This window comes from Xenopus laevis, chromosome 9_10L, assembly GCF_017654675.1.
Source record: "Xenopus laevis strain J_2021 chromosome 9_10L, Xenopus_laevis_v10.1, whole genome shotgun sequence".
Taxonomy (NCBI): Eukaryota; Metazoa; Chordata; class Amphibia; order Anura; family Pipidae; genus Xenopus; species Xenopus laevis.
The window spans coordinates 111989811-112005609 of record NC_054387.1 but is presented as its reverse complement, the minus strand read 5'-3'; the positions used below and the strand labels follow the sequence as shown (position 1 = coordinate 112005609).

Sequence of the window (15799 nt, the reverse complement as noted above, 5' to 3'; positions counted from 1 at the left end):
GCCAAAGTAACCAATGATCTTCTATTGGCAAAGTCTAAAGGTCATTATTCCATTCTAATCCTTCTAGATCTCTCTGCAGCCTTTGACACAGTTGACCAGACACTCCTCCTTGACATTCTACACTCATCTGGCATTCGGGACACTGCTCTTTCATGGTTTACATCTTATCTGTCTGACCGTTCCTTTAAAGTTTCCTTCTCTAACTCTACTTCCACTACTTTCCCACTCTCTGTTGGAGTTCCTCAAGGCTCTGTTCTTGGCTCCCTGCAATTCTCACTCTATACAACTTCACTAGGAAAACTCATTCAGTCGTTTGGACTTCAGTATCACCTTTAAGCTGATGACACCAAACTCTACTTGTCTACTCCTGATCTTTCTAATTCTGTCCTTTCCCAAGTCACAGACTGTCTCTCTGCTGTCTCCTCCTGGATGTCACAGCGCCACCTGAAACTGAACCTTTCAAAAACAGAACTCATCATATTTCCTCCAAGATCTTCCCCTGTCCCTCAGATATCACTCACCGTAAACAACACCACCTTTCATTCCACCACACAGGCACGCTGCCTAGGAGTCATCTTAGACTCTCATCTGTCTTTTTCACCACACATTCAATCACTTGCAAAATCTTGCCGAATTCAACTGCGCAACATTGCTCGAATACGACCCTATCTCAGTTCAGAATCAACTAAAACACTGATTCAGTCTTTCATCATCTCCCACCTTGATTACTGCAACTTACTCCTCACAGGTATTCCAACAAGTCACCTTTCACAACTCCAATCTGTACTAAACGCTGCCGCTAGACTCATTCATCTAGCTCGCCGCTCAACATCAGCTGCTCCCATATGTCCCTTCACTGGCTCCCAATCTCTTCTAGAATCAAATTCAAATTACTTACACTCACATTCAAGGCCCTTAATAATGAAACCCCTCCCTATATTTCATCTCTAATCTCCAAATACACTCCTTCACGAAACCTACGCTCTGCTTCTGATCTTCGCCTCACTTCTCCTCTGGTCACTTCTGCCCATTCTCGTCTACAAGACTTCTCTCGGGCTTCTGCTTTTCTCTGGAACTCTCTGCCACAAGCTCTCAGACTTTCTCCTTCTTTCCAAACTTTCAAGCGCTCCTTAAAGACCCATCTGTTCAAAGAGGCTTATTCACTGTACCTTAATTAATCATTGCTGTATCAAAAATGACAAAGTGTTTATATAATCCTAATGTCTCAATTGTACCCTAACCTTTTAGTTTGTAAACTCTAATCTCTAGGTCCTTCTAACCCTATTGTATTCTGTAATCCTTGTCTGTTATCCACCATTTATTCCCTGTTTGCTATAACTGCAGTAAAGCACTGCGTATCTTGACAGCGCTATATAAATAAATGATGATGATGATCACTAATGCATAGTTAAGGGTTGGGAAGGGGAAACATCTTTTACTTCCTTGTTTGTGACAAAAAGTCACAAGATTTCCTGCCCGCCCCTAATTTGCATATGCAAATTAGTATTCAGTTCGGCCGGGCAGAGGAATTCAGGTTGAATCCAAATCCCTATTTATTATTACAAAAGCTTGATTGAATCGGTTTGGGTAAAAACTCAGAATCGTACAGGGTTTTTTTGAGTTTTTTCCGAATCTCTCGATTTTTTTCAGACTTTTTCCCGAAAAGCCAGAATTTTTGGGATTTTTGCCCTAAAAGGTTGGATTTTCGGGATAATTGCAGTGCAGACCACAGAATCTTCAAAATAGGATAGGGACCTCTGCCGTTGACTTATACACAACCTCCGCAGATCTGAGAAGGCGCATTTTCGGATTTGGACTTTTTTTCCCAGAAAAATTTTGCCCCAAAAAGCCCAACTGAAGTTTAGTAAATACCCTAAATGAATCCAATAGGCTGGTTTTGCTTCCACTAAGGGTAAATTGTATCTTAGATTGGATAAAGTACAGGTATGGGACCTGTTATCCAGAATGCTTGGGACCTGGGGTTTTCCGGATAACGGATCTTTCTGTAATTTGGGTCTTCATGCCTTAAGTCTACTAGAAATTCATGTAAACATTAAATAAACCCAATAGGCTGGTTTTTCTTCCAATAAGGATTAATTATATCTTAGTTGGGATCAAGTACAAGCTACTGTTTTATTATTACAGAGAAAAAGGAAATCATTTTTAAAAATTTGGATTATTTGGATAAAATGGAGTCTATACGTAAATTCGGAGCTTTCTGGATATCGGGTTTCCGGATAAGGGATCCTATACCTGTACAAGGTACTGTTTTATTATTACAGAAAAAAAGGAAATAATTTTTAGAGAAAATGGAGTCTATGGGAGGCAGCCTTTCCTTAATTCGAAGCTGTCTGGATAACAGGTTTGCCGATCCCATCCCTGTACTGATATAATAATATACTAGTGTTCCAACAGTAGCCTAGAGTACTTGTGCTTAAAGAATCACACACAGACATCAATATATCAGGGGCACTAAAAATAAATGTCCCAGTTTTTGAATTGAGAATGATGGGACTAATGCTGTCCCCGCCTAATAATAATAATAATCACCATTTAATGAAAGAAGAAGCTATTGCATTTTTTAGAATTACAGAAGACTTTAAGACCTTTTACACTGCTTTCATTTCACTTCTCTAAAGACAGAAAAAGATGAATGGCCCTGTGCTACTTAGACATTATTGTAGATATCAGCCATTTATTCCATCTCTCTCTGTTAGCACAATGACAGTGCACGCAGCATGATTTGTACAAATCTAAGTCTTTATAGACAGCTGGAAATGAAGCGTAATTGGCAGTATAATAACAAGGCAGCTTTGGAGTCTCAGGACGTATCCTTGGTAAAGGCAGATTTGTATACGTCTCCCATAACACTCCAGAGAGTATATTTTCTCCAGGTAATGTTTCACTGTATTGGGGGATAACTAACTGCCACATTCCCAGTCACTAGGATAGACAGTCTAACATACATTTTCAGTATTCAGGCTCCATACGCAGCTTCTGTCTTTCTCAAAGTCCATAACAGGTGAGCCTAGTGCCCCTTTATATGGATCTCCCTTAGTGATCTGAACCCTCTGCTGTAAATGACTCTCATTTATGTTATAATTGCACTAGTCTATGTTTGGAAGGGGGTTTTCTCATATAGATGGAGTTTGATGTATAGCACCACAGAACGTGCAGTCATGCACCAGTTACCGCTAAATGTTGATGTATTAGCCAAAAGTAGTTACCATGGTATTAAATGAGGGGAATGCCTATTTCTACTTTTAAATTAGCACCTGAATGTAACAGAAAATCTTTGCACATATAGTAGCTAGAAAATCTTGCACTGGGTTGTCACAATATGGTGCTTGGGCTCTACTTTTCCACATTACCTATGAAGTTTGGGCTGTTGGTTTTTACCTAAGCTACAAAAGTTACTCTGTACACCACATCATTAGTACAAACACTTAGATGCAGATTTATCAAGGTTCGAATTGAAAATTAGAAATTAAAAATTTTTATGGTCAAAACTGTAAAATTTGACTAGGGAGTTATTCTAATTCAATTCAAGTTTTTAAAAAAAATTCAAATTCGATTTTCAAGATTTATTCATACACTGGCCCTTTAAAAACGCGAATTCGACTATTCTCCACCTAAAACCTGCTGAATTGTTGCTTAAGCCAATGATAGATGTTCAGGGATCAGGGGTCAGTCTTCCTGACATTCAAGTTTTTTTTGGGGAAAAAAAATGGAATCAAGTTTATAAAATTCGAATCAGATGCGATTTCAAGTTTTCGGGTCGATCCTATTCGCCCGATTTTAAAAAATTATAATAAATTTCGATTGGTCGAATTTTGAGTTCATGAGAGTTTAAGCGAGTTTTAAAAAAAAGGGCCTGAATGGGGTAGACAGAGAATAGAAGTACATGCCAAGTGCCCCCCCTGCTGTTGCACCCTAGACACGTGCCTCGTATTTACCCCTAGTTCCAGTCCTAATAACCAGACTTTGAATATAACTTCAGCACATTCAGCTGGATCCAGGGCCACCATTAGAAATCACGGGGCCCCATACAACAAAATGTTTGGGGCCTCGTTGGCCCCGCTCACCCCAGCCTCCAAGCCCCACTCCAGATCCCACCCACACCACAGTTAAAACACCATACAGACATCAGCGCTAAAGTTATAAAAAGCTATTGATGGTCAGGGCCCACAAACAACATTGGCACCAGGGCCCTCCATAAAAGTTTTTTTAAAAAAAACATTGGTGCCAGGGCCCCCCTTACATGTTAAAAAAATATTTGGCCCCAGAGAGAATATTTTTTAAAAAAAAAACATTGGTGGCAGGGGCTTTTCGCCACTTCGGGACTTCGGCTTCTGCTGTTTTTTGTGACTTTGGGTGTTTTCACGCTTCTGGGCTTCAATTTTGGCTGTTTTCGTGACTTCGGGTCTTTTCGCCACTTCGGGACTTCGGCTTTAACTGTTTTCGTGACTTTGGGTCTTTTCGCAACTTCGGCTTTGGCTGTTTTCGTGACTTCGGGTCTGTTTGCCACTTCGAGCCTTCAGCTGTTTTCGTGGCTTTGGGTCTTTTCGTCGCTTCGGGACTTTGGCTACTCGGATTTTTGGCACTTCCACATTTCGGATGTTCAGGACTTCGGCACAGCTTCGGCGCTGTCAAGGGGGGCCCGGCTCTTTCGAAAAAATTCTGCACTACCCGGCCCACTTGTACCCACTGTGCCCCCCTGATGGTGGCCCTGGCTGGTTCTATAACTGAGACGCAGCTGCAAAAATAAACTTAAATTGGATATAGGAACCCCTTAATAATAGTGATATGGCTGCTATCTCTAGCTTTAATTCTTACCTTAGCAATAGCTGTCTGTGGCATGCGACTATACTAAGAGCAGAGTCATAAGTACAGAGGAATCAGACCCTGCAATTGCAGGAGTGTAAAGGGCCCAGAAAGGCTGAAATTAATGAGCAGCTTTCTTATGTCTAGGTACAGTAGGTCAACTTACAAATCTTTTGGAGCTCCAAATTGAGTTTGTTCGTTGTAGGGCTCATTAACATAGGCCGAAATGAATGAGCAACTTTCATATGTCTAGGTACAATAGGCCAACTTACCAACGTTTTGGGGCCCCAAATTAAATTTGCTGTTACATCTAGTTACACCACTGACTAAGGGAATTATGAATGCTTGGAAATGACAGTGTCAATGGTACTCGAGTGACTCATTGGCTCAATTACCTAAGAGACCCATTTGCCATACAGCATTAACCCTTAAACCTTCATTTTCAAGGTCAAGTCCAGGAAAAGCTGTCACAGAAACAAAGTCCAAAGCTGGAGCATGCCACATAATTGCTAGCCTATGGGTAATTATGAGCTTGAGAACAGTGTTAAAAGGGTCAGCAGTAATTATCTTGTTTTTACAGCAATTATTCCAATAGTAGCTATATTGTCAGCATATTAAACCATGCTGTCTATTTTTTAATTTCTAAAAAAGGTAAACAAGTAGCAGGCAATTACATATTTTTTTTTTTACATTTTAACCAGTTCTGATATCTCTCTGTTCATAAGTTCATAGTCTTGTGCCATATAAAAATGATCATGTCCTAATATCTGTTACTGAAAAAATTATAATTGAATCTCCAATCAAGACAAGTTCTTCAGAGCCCACACTCCAGTTAGGGAATACAATAGTCTTTTTTCCAAAAATTGTCTCCCAGTGCAGGCTGCCTAACCTAGGCTGAGTCCTGCCGACAATGGATGCCCATGACAGGTGACAGCCTCCTGTGTCCCGCCCACCCCAGATCCCACCCACACCACAGTTAAAAGACCATACAGACATCAGCGATAAAAAAAGGTAACGCCCCAAACACAAGTTACAAAAAGCTTTTGATGGTCAGGGCTCCCTTATAAGTTAAAAAAAAACTGTTATGTCAGGGCCCCCCATAAAAGTTTTTTTTAAAAATTGGTGGTCAGGGCCCCCCTACAAGTTAAAAAAAATTGTGGCCCCAAAAAATATTTTAAAAAAAACATTGATGGCAGGGGCCTAAAACCCCCCCCCCAAAAAAAAACACACATTAGTGTTCACTAGAATTGAACTAGTTATTTCAGGACTTCAATTTCACCTATTTTCAAGTGTAGGCAGGGTCGGACTGGGACTGCTGCCGAAGGCCCCCCCTCCGGCCCCCCGCCTCACTACTGTGACTCGTCGGCTCAGCAAGGGAGCCGCTCGGTGCGCATGAGCAACAGTGTTGCTCGACGCACATGCGAGCCGGAGCTGCGCAGCTCCGGGAATTGGTTTTTTTTTTAAATCAAAATATTTGGAGAGGGGTTCTGACCCGGCGGGGGCCCATGAGGGTTGGGGCCCACCGGGTATTTTGGCCGGGCCAGTCCGACACTGAGTGTAAGGACCCGTTGGTTTAATTCCCAACCACATGGAAGAAATCCCCTCCCTGTGCAGCTATAGGGTCTCCTAGGGTCTTGGGAGGGGCTGGAGCCTTGTCCCTGTGCAACGTGACTGGCAGATACCAGAGGGTGTCACAAGGTGTCCCTGCTGCACCACCTTTGCATATAGGAGATGCCATGTGCTCACACTGGATTCTTACTTTCACTGTCATGGAGAGAAGGTGGACAGAACATGCAAAGATGTAGGGGGCTAAAAGGAGTTTTATAGCCCTACAGGCTGATGCAGTGTAAGCCTGGTAAGCTCAACCATGCAGGTTTGCAGCTTCGATGGACATCTTGTGTGCTCTCGCTATGGAGTGTGCTGGGAGCTGTAGTTCTGCAGAGAAGGATATCTGAGTGCTCGCGCTGGGAGCTGTGTTGTAAGGAGTAAAGGGGGTTTATCGTGCTTGCACTATGGACAGTGCTGGGAGCAATACCCTGAAGATAAAACAAGTTAGGTGCTCAGCTAGGAGAGCCTGGAGCTTCTGAGGACTTCATCGCTGTGGATACCTGTTCCAGCTCTGGAGGAGCCTACCCATCTGTGTGAATCCCAAGTATGAGTTGTGCCTGAGGGAGGGTAGAAAAAGAAAAGGATCCAGTGAGTCTCCTGTTGTGATACAGGCTTTTTGTGCGCCTGCCACGTGGGAGCAAATACCTTGTCCAACGTGAAAGGTATTTGGGCAGGTAGTGCTACCTGGGGACACTGGTACTCTTTTGGGGAAAAGGGACGGAGACTCTTTGTCTGCCAAAGGAGTAGTGCAGGACTTTGCCTGGCAGGGAGGTGTCGGGACTGGACTTGCACAGGTTCCCTAGGTTAGTGAGTCATGCTATGTAAATGCATTATTGTACTGTGAATATTTACTTACCCTTTAAACTGCACTTTCTTTATTATAAAGTTTATATTGTTATAAAGCAAAGTGTGTGTTGAATGTTTTTCCTAATGGGGCAACCCGCAGGTGTATTCCCGGATCCCATTAGGTGTAGTACCCTTTCACCGTGCAAAGGGGACTCGGGACCTGAGTTGGTAAGATGGTACAACCTTGGCACCAGTGGGGTCACCAAGCGGGTGTTACACAAGCAAATGCCCATTTTAATCAGTGTAGATGTTGATTTTCTGAATTATAGGCTAGGTGCTAGGTGAGCCATCAGGGCAGAGAATAGAAAGGTACAGACAAACACTACTTTCAATAGCAATACATACATAAATAACTTAATAACCATAGACAATATGTAATGAACGAATATTACAAAGTTAATTAGAATTATGGTTTCTTTTATTAGGAGAAAATTATTTTTGGGGTGACATTCCTTTAAAGCACAAAATGTCCTATTTATATTGATTATATTGATAATGGGGAGTGCAGAGGACCTCTAGTCTTTGTATTCATAGCTAATGAACAGTATCCAAGGTGAAAGATGTTCTGCGTAACAGATATTCCCTTAGTGATAAAAAAAGACTGATTAAAGGACTGTGCATATACAGTATTTTTCTAATCATGGGATGTTTCCATTACAAAAATTGATTAGATTTGTGGGACAAGATAAAGGGAGGGTTTGTGTATGGCAGCAAAGCCCCAAAGTAACGTATAGGAAGGAATATGTTTTTATGTTAAAGAAAATGTATAAGAATCTGTTTCTGTTTCCACTTGGCCTTCGAATGTATATTTAATTCCCCTGTGTGTCGGAAGGGCACAAGCTTTATACGCTGGCTTTATCTAAGGACTGGTGGGTTCTTTGAGCTCTGTGAAAGCACTTTTGTAGAAAAGGAATATAATCTCTGGGCAAAATAGATCAGCTGCTCTGATCTACCTCATAAAAACAAGAAGTCTCCATAATTCATTCTAAGAAATGATGAAGAAAGCTTGCAGAATAATGAGCTGGACCCTCTTTAATTCCTGTATCAGTCATTGTCTCTAGGTTTTATGTGTACAACATTCCATTACACATAGATCCAGAATATGTTGAAACTTGTATTTAAAGTGATACTGACACTAAAAAACTACTTTTTAAAATATGAATGTACATTAAGGGGCCAATTCATTAACTTCGAGTGAAGGAATAGAAGAAAAAATACTTCGAATTTCGAAGTGTTTTTTTGGCTACTTCGTCCATCGAATGGGCTACTTCGACTTTGAATCGAAGGATTCGAACTAAATATCGTTCGACTATTCGACCATTCTATAGTCGAAGTACTGTCTCTTTAAGAAAAAACTTCGACCCCCTAGTTCGCCACCTAAAAGCTACCGAACCCAATGTTAGCCTATGGAGAAGGTCCCCATAGGCTTGGCTAAATTTTTTTGGTCGAAGGATAATCCTTCGATCGTTGGATTAAAATCCTTCGAATCGTTCGATTCGAAGGATTTAATCGTTCGATCGATTCGAAGGATTTAATCGTTCGATCGAACGATTATTCCTTCGATCGTTCGATTGAAGTATTTGCGCAAAATCCTTCGACTTCGAATATTGATTGATATTCGACCCTTGATGAATTTGCCCCTAAAAGTTACATAGTTACATAGTTAAATCGGGTTGAAAAAAGACAAAGTCCATCAAGTTCAACCCTCCAAATGAAAACCCAGCATCCATACACACACCCTTCCCTACTTTCACATAAATTATATGTAGGGACCTATAGGATTGCTATAGAGTTAATTCCCTACCTTTCTTATATCCTTCTGTACTCCTTTGTTATTGGCTATAAGCCCCTGTAACAGTTCACATAGTACACCACTAGTAATTGGCCTAAGGTGTAATGACCACTTCCTGCCACACTTCCATATAGTGCTCAAAATAAGTGGCCTCTTCCTCTTTGGCTCCTGGTGCCTTTGCAGCTAAGTGTTTCCCATTGAGCCTGGGATCACCAAGGCCCCAGTAAAGCCATTCGCCCCAATGGGACCTGTACCTTTGTTGATTAAGTCGGGGACCAGGGAAACCTGTGAACGAGGTTAGCTATCATTAGGGCAGATTTTTAATAGACTCTCTAGGAGAGTGAGATAGTCAGCTTTATCTAGCATGAGCAGTTGTGTGCTCCATCAAGGATAGTAGCAGGAAGTAGCTTCCCAAAGGCTTCTTTGTTTGCCTTTAGTGCAAGGACTCAGTGGATAGGGTGTTAGGCTTTAGACTTTGTCTCCTTAACTACTCCACTGGTGATCCCGATACCCACAAAGGTATATTGGTCTTCTGGGAATTGATGTACTCTTGACCACTATGCCTTATGGGAGTGACAGTCTTCATTGTGCTGTATCATTCTCTGCTATCCTCCCTCCTCTGTGATATGCTACATCTGCCTATTACCAACTGTGAGTAAAACTGTGGTCAATTGTCTCTGTACAATAAATCTCATCTGTTATTTCACCAAAGAACCTCCTGGCGTCCAATCACTCTATTTTCATGTACAATAGCCTGTGTATCATTTTTTTAAAATCACCATATAATCGAGTCTACAAGCCCCTGAACTCCAGGCCCAAATCACTACAAAGGACCAGATTGCTAACGTGCTAGAAGGTTAGGATTTAGCCCTAAAATTTTGCCATTTGTACCTGGCTTTCCAAAATATATATTGAAGCAAGAAGAATTATACCTACCAGGTCCAGGGAACTTATCTCATTATTAACTAACCTTGTAAGATTACAACATTTTTTTGGTGTTATTACACTGTAATCAAGCTGCATACGCAAGGGTATACTGCCTTCAGGGATTTAGTGATAGATACATGTATAGGATCCATTATCCAGAAACCCATTAGCCAGAAAACTCCAAATTATTGTAAGGCCATCTCCCATAGACTTCATTTTAATAACATAATTCAAGTTTGTAAAAATGAAACATTCTTATTGGGTTTATTTAATGTTTAAATTGTTTAAAGTATGATGATATAACTTGCAGAAAGACCCCTTCTCTGGAAAGCCCTGGGTATCCGAGCATTCTGGATAACAGGTCGTACACCTGTATAGAATTTCATGCTACTGCCGTCTATATAAAGAAAGATCAGAGAGCAGGGAAGAAAAGAGTCTCATTAAAGCATTCAAAGAGGGGCAGGGTTATTAACCAATAGCAACCAATTTTTGGAGACCAAGCTATGTACAATAACTAGGTGCTTAGTAAACTCTGCTTGGAAAATACTATCTATTTACTTAAGAAGTACAAACTCATAATGTATGTCTTGTTGCAGGGATCCTGTCAAAATAATGAATATACAGTTAAGGGCACACAGACAGAATGTGATTTATTGCATGCTTTTGTCTAGACATTTATTATCTCAGCAAGGCTAATAGTTAGCCTTCAGGGCCATGAAAACAGAATAAAAGCTAAAAAAAAAAAAGTTGCATTTTGCAATGTACTGCTGTTTGTTAGATAGCTATTGTCAATGTTCATTGCATAATTGCCTTAATCTGAATTGCATGATGGTAGCATTTTGTTGTTTCTAAAAATTCCAAAATAAAAACTAACGTTCATTTCATACTTGTACCACATTAGTCTGCTTCCAGTAGCAGATGAGTTTTTATATATATATATTTTCTGGTTTGCAAAACGCATATTTTGGGGAATATTTAAGAAAATGTGAGTTTAGAGCTTAATTAGTTTGGAAACAGGTCTACAGGTTTAAAATTAGTGGCAGGGACAGAACGTTATGTTAACAGAAGAAAGGAAAATGGAATAGGAGGGAAGGTTGGCTGCCCATAAAAGCCCTTCCCATAAAACCATTAAAGGTTGGATTTAATCTCAGTTTATAGCCCTCCATTAAAGAAACATTCCAATATCTTGATATATTTCCATTGTTTATGTTTGGAGTATATTATGAGTAAGAAAGCCCTACATGCCTGCCATTGATCAGGGAATAACCTTCTTAACATACAACACTTGTGCATGCTTTTTTTGGGCACAGGAAAAAAGGAACAAATATATTTTGTGATAATTTGCCATTTTCATTACATTTACAGATAGGAGCAACTATTTGTATTCATATTAGTAACTTCAGCTCTGTATAATGTGTCAAAGTCTCTTCAATGTCACATTTCTTTTTTTTTGTTTGTTTTGCGAATGTGGTTACTGGGAACACAACTGCCTTATAAAGATAACCCTTGGCAAATTCCGCTACACCCTTGGATAATATTCGAGTCTGAGATGCCTGTCATCTATCTCACTTGTTAAATAAGAAGCAATTCTGTGCTACAAAATGAAGAACAAACTGCACATTTACCTTCTAGAGTCCAGAAATCCCATGGAGTAAAGAGAAATTTCTCCAATTAAAGCATAGTCAGGCACCATCATAGCAACTGTTCTGAATAAAGCCTAAAATGAAAAAAAAACAAGCTTTAGATCTTAGATCTTTAGATCTTGAGCATGAAAAAAAATAGTTGTTCTCAGAGCTGTAATAGAGCAAAAGATAGCAAAACATCCTAATTATTACTCAAGTGCATTTATAAAAGGATCCCAACTGGAAAAAATATTACATTCTCTTGATGAACAAAACTATTAGGAGGTTATTTACTAAACTCAAATTAATCTGGTCGGGCTTTTTTGGGGCATAAAAAATATTTTAGTGGAAAAAACCCACAAATTTTTCAAGATTTTTTATACCCTGATGCTGCAAAAAGCCCAATCCAAAAATCCACCATCTCAGACCTGTTGAGATCATGTATAAATCAATGGCAGATGTCCCTATCCTAATTGGAAGATGGGTTTAGCCCGATAATCCGATAAATTCTGGATTTTCAGGCAATAAAACCCAAAAAAATCAAGCGATTTGGGGAAAAAGTCAGAATAAAAACTGCACGATTCAGATTTTCCCTCGATTTTATCAGGTTTTCTTCCCAATCTGATTTATTAGAGTTATTTTATTAATAAATAAGGCAAAATTGGGCATGGGAATTAGGTTGATTTTTGTATTTTAATTATGAGATAAGTTTTTACAAACGTTAAGAAATGTTGCAGACATCACAGAGCCACCCATACTGTGTACCATTGATGTAAAGGATTTGTACACTTCAATACCACATGACGAGGGTATCGAATGCACAAAAGATGAATTACCGACACACAAAGTAAATTTCATATGTGACTGCTTTTAGATGGTATTGAAGCGTAATTACTTTAGGTTTGATTCTGACTTTTACTTACAAATCCAAGGTACCAGTATGGGATCTAATATGGCTCCAGTTTATGCTAATATATTCATGCACAAATTTGAACTTATAGTAATGGTATCTTTGTACTTATACACAAAACCAACTGATTGAAATAATACACTATGAAAGCATAGTTTCCACCCAGCAGGGGCAATAAAAGGAGTCCCTAGGAGCCAGTTTGTAAGAGCCAGAAGAATCACATCATCAGACACACTATACTGTACAAGAAACAGGCCCAAGGACTTGTAGAAAAATTCAAACAGAGGGGGTACAATACAAGTGAACTAGATGGGCTTACACAGGCAATAGGGGACCTCAGAAGGGAGGACCTATTGGATTGGAAAAGGGATCAACAACATAAAAATACCAGTATTCCCTGTGTTACTACATATGGTCCACATACTACCTTCATTAAGAAGGTGATAAAAAAAACACTGTCCTATCTTAAAAAATTATAAGACTTTTGGAAAACTATTTGTAGATAAACCACTCTTTTCCTGTAGAAAGGGTAAAACTATAGGGGAGCAACTAACTAGAGCTGATGTAAAAAAAAAAAAAAAGGAAACTAGAAAAAAATTTTCAGAAATGTTGGGGACCTTCCCATGCTACAACTGCAGTCATTGTAGCCGAATTATCAAAGGGGGAGTATGTACCCATCCAATTAAAGGCTACACTATAAAACTCTGTGGCTTTACAACCTGCAACACAGAAGGGGTGGTCTATTTGTTGAAGTGTCCTTGTGGATTTGGCTATGTAGGACAAACCTCAAGGGCATTCAAAATTAGACTAAATGAACAGAAAAGTGTCATCAGGAATTACAAGCCTGAAAACAAAACAGATGACATACATGACACTAAGAAAAAGGAGAAAGTCAAAAAAGAGACACTGGTAGCCAAGCTTTTTTTTTTTTAACAAAAACATGTTGTTTCTCAAATAAGATGTCAAATACTGGAAGAAGTGGTAACACAATCCAGTAATAATCTGAAATTGGCTTTACTTAAAAGAGAGGCATTCTGGATCTGGAAACTTGAAACTGTACATCCAAAAGGCCTAAATGAGCATTTTAACCTAAATTGCTTTTTATAAATGTTTTTCTTTCACAGATAATCTGGCCAGGGTGATAAAGAACGATAGAGTTAATGATAGTAAAACCCTGCATGCTGGCTGTAAGTAATGATATACTTTTATTGAATCAAACATTTACAATGAAATGAGATACAAATTAATATATAAATATATATATATTGTGAATAAGTACACAAAGTAATTGGTTCAATGGACACAGTGTAACTGAACATAACTATACGAGTTAAACAAGATTGGATACATAGAATTGTAACAAGATGGAAATGAGTGTCAAGCCTCACTTTGGACTCACAAAGAACTTTGGAACTATGGGTAAATGGGTGTGTTTAACAATGCTTTAAAAGCCTGGGTAGCACTTGTGTTTTTTATCCTGATGAAGGGAAGGTGAAACCCCCCCCCCCCGAAACGTTGATGCACATGGTGTGACAATAAAAGGGGCAAGCCCCCCCACCTGCAGCAAATATTGGTGTTGTGCGACACTTCTTCAAAAACTTCCAATTGTATGTGACTGACAGTGCCAACCGTCTCTAGAGGGATCAGCACCACAAGGCAGGAGAATCATAGGAGAGGACGGGAGGTGCGGCAACAGGCAATTATTAGAACACGGGTAGGCCCATTTATCAAAGGTCGAATTTCTAATTAATTTAGGTTTTTTTTTGTTATATAAATTCGAATATACACAAAATTTGAATTAGATGTTATCTAAGAAAAAATTCAAATGTCTAAAACTCGAACTAATATTACCAACTTGAAAATTCAAATCGAATTTGAATCAAATTCGACTAAACACGAATCGAGTTTTTTCTCTGAAAAGGAAGGCTATTAAGATCTTCAAATGGGTCACTGGTCCTCTGGAATTGACTTCTACATGAACTCAGTAGGTTTTAGCCGGCGAATAGTCGAATGCGAATTGTTCCCAGGGTAAAGGTTTGATAAATCTCGAATTTCGAATTTGAATCGAGTTTGGATTATTCCCAATTCAAATTTGTGAGTTTTGACCAAAAATATAATTCGAAAATTCGAAATTTGAAATTAACAATAAATATTTAACCTTACAGAGCCTTTGTTTTTTAGATGGGGGTCAGTAACACCCTTTTGAAAGCTGGAAAGAGTCAGAATAAGAAGGCAAATAATTAAAGCCCATTAAGATTAAATAAGAAACACCAATTGAAAAGTTGCTTAGAATTGACCATTCTATAACATATTAAAAGTTAACTTAAAGGTGAATCACCCCTTTAAAAGCCCTCAGATGGTATCTCTGCTCTACCGTAGAGATCAGTGGTTCCCAGACTGTAGGGATGGTCCACCACAGGGGCAGGAGGGTGGAGAAGTAGTTGGGGGCTCAACTTAAATGACATTTAGGGGCAGATTTATCAAGGGTCGAATTTCGAAGTAATGGGAGTTTTTTGTACTCCCATAACTTCGAAATTCGAAGAAAAAAAGACCAACTGAAATGTATAAAAAAAAATCAAATTTTTTTTCTGCGTGTGAATAGGGTAGAATTGTATTAGAATTGTTAATCGAAGTAAGATCATATTCGATTCAAAGTATTTAAAAAAAATTAAATTTTATGTCCACCAATTGACACCAAATAGGTTCTAGGAGGTCCCCCATAGGCTAAAACAGCAATTTGGCAAGTTTTAGATGGCGAATGTTCGACATCGAAGTTTTAAAGAGACAGTACAGGATCAATTTCGATATTTGAATAGTCACATTTTTTTAAAATTCAAATCAAATTTTGGCATATTCGATAGATGAGGTACACAAAAATAGCTCTAAATTTGATTTTTTTTTTTTACTTTGAATTTTTACTTCGACCCTTGATAAATCTGCCCCTTAGTGTAAGATTTAGATTGAATGCCATTGTGCTTTCTAAGATTTACCTTAAAGCCCAGCTTGATGATCAGCTTGGTTGAGTTTGAGGTGAAACAAGATACTAGGTAAAATGGGAACTATTACTGAACCTCTGAGACACTATTGTATGCCTATGATTAAAGGGCATGTAGAGGCAAAAAAAAATCCCATTTTTACTTTAATGAAAAAGAAACCTATCTCCAATATACTTTAATTAAAAAATGTGTACCGTTTTTATAAGAAACTGACTGTATGCAGTGAAATTCTCCCTTCATTTACTGCTGTGGATAGTAATTGTCAGATGGTCCC

General features: G+C 39.1%; 1 pseudogene; it reads right to left on the bottom strand.

The window, feature by feature from the left end:
• Positions 1-15799, bottom strand: part of LOC108701896 — a 180228-nt pseudogene that overhangs the window by 63076 nt on the left and 101353 nt on the right.